Source organism: Hylobates moloch, unplaced genomic scaffold (genome assembly GCF_009828535.3).
Source record: "Hylobates moloch isolate HMO894 unplaced genomic scaffold, HMol_V3 SCAFFOLD_23, whole genome shotgun sequence".
Lineage (NCBI taxonomy): Eukaryota > Metazoa > Chordata > Mammalia > Primates > Hylobatidae > Hylobates > Hylobates moloch.
In genome coordinates, this window is record NW_026652298.1 from 28722614 (window position 1) to 28724287 (window position 1674).

General features: G+C 51.4%; 1 non-coding gene across 1 annotated transcript; it reads right to left on the reverse strand.

Annotated features, from left to right (window-relative positions):
* Positions 1-1601: 1601 nt before the first annotated feature.
* TRNAR-CCU (transfer RNA arginine (anticodon CCU)) lies at positions 1602-1674 on the reverse strand. Its single transcript has one exon. It is a non-coding gene; the product is annotated as a tRNA-Arg (tRNA).

Consider the following 1674-nt stretch of genomic DNA (forward strand, 5'->3'; position numbering starts at 1 on the left):
GAGACTTTCTTCCCTTTTCCAGTGGAGTGTATGGGAGATCGTACTTCGCCGTTTTGGTCTTTTTTTTTTTTTTTTTTTGAGACGGAGTCTCGCTCTGTGGCACGGGCTGGAGGAAAGTGGCGGGATGTAAGCTCACTGCAACTTCCGCCTCCCGGGTTCACTCCTGCCTCAGCCTCCCCAGTAGCTAGGATTACAGGTAGCGCGCACAACCACACTCAGCTAATTTTTGTATTTTTATTAGAGACGGGTTTTTATCATGTTGGCCAGGCTGGTCTTGAACTCCTGACCTCATGAACAGCCCGCCTTGGCCTCCCAAAGTGCTGGGATTACAGGCGTGAGCCACTGCGCTCGGCCGATTTTAGGACTTTTAGAAGTTTCCTTCTATCCTGTAATTCCTCCTTTAAGGTGGGCTTTCCGCATGCGCAGTGCTTTCTGTACGCTTTGGGATTGAACACGCGCAGTTGTGTTTGGGAGTTATACGCACGCCCATCTGAGGCTTTCTTCCCTTTTCCGGTGCCGTATTTGTCTTTTTTTTTTTTTTTTTGACGGAGTCTTGCTCTGGCTCAGGCTAGAGTACAGTGGCGGGATCTCAGCTCACTGCAACCTCCGCCTCCGGGGTTCAAGCAATTCTCCTGCCTCAGCTCCACCAGTAGCTGGGATTACAGGCGCGCATCACCACACCCAGCTAATTTTTGTAGTTTTGGTAGAGACGGGGTTTCATCATGTTGGCCAGGCTGGTCTTGAACTCAGGTGATCTGTCCGCCTCAACATCCCAAAGTGCTTCGATTACAGGCGTGAGCCACCACACCCCAAGGATCCTAGGACTTTTGTAAGCTCGCCTGTTTCCCCTAATTCCTCCCTTTGGGCGAGCTTTTCGCATGCGCAGTGCTTTCCATTAGAATTGAACATGCGCAGTGTGTTTAGGGAGTTATACGCATGCCCATCTGAGGCTTTCTTCCCTTTTCCGGTGGAGTGTATGGGAGATCTTCGCAGTTTTTGTCTCTCTTTGTTTTTTTTTGTTTTTTTGTTTTTTTTTTTTGAGACAGAGTCTCGCTCTGTTGCCCAGGCTGGAGTGCAGTGGCGCTATCTCGGCTCACTGCAAGCTCCGCCTCCCGGGTTCACGCCATTCTCCTGCCTCAGCCTCCCTAGTAGCTGGGACTATAGGCGCCCGCCAACACGCCCGGCTCATTTTTTGTATTTTTAGTAGAGACGGGGTTTCACCGTGTTAGCCAGGATGGTCTCGATCTCCTGACCTTGTGATCCGCCCGCCTCGGCCTCCCAAAGTGCTAGGATTACAGGCTTGAGCCACTGCGCCCGGCCTAAAAGATTCAGCTCCTTTCTTCTATAACCTGAAATTGTGCTCATCTTATTTGAAAACAGGTACAGGTTTCTAATTTATAGCCTGTCTGGGAACCCTCCTGCAACTCCGCACCTCCACGGGAGTATACCAAATTCCGGGCCTTCTCCCCGGGCAACTGCAAACCTCCATGGGAGTATAACAAATTCCAGGTTTTCTCCCCGGGCAGCTGCGAACCTCCATGGGAGTATACCAAATTCCAGCTCTTCTCTCCGGTAAGGAACACTAAAATTCGGCCCTTTTTTACCCCGGGTGGGACTCGAACCCACAATCCCTGGCTCAGGAGGCCAATGCCTCATCCATTAGGCCACCGGGGC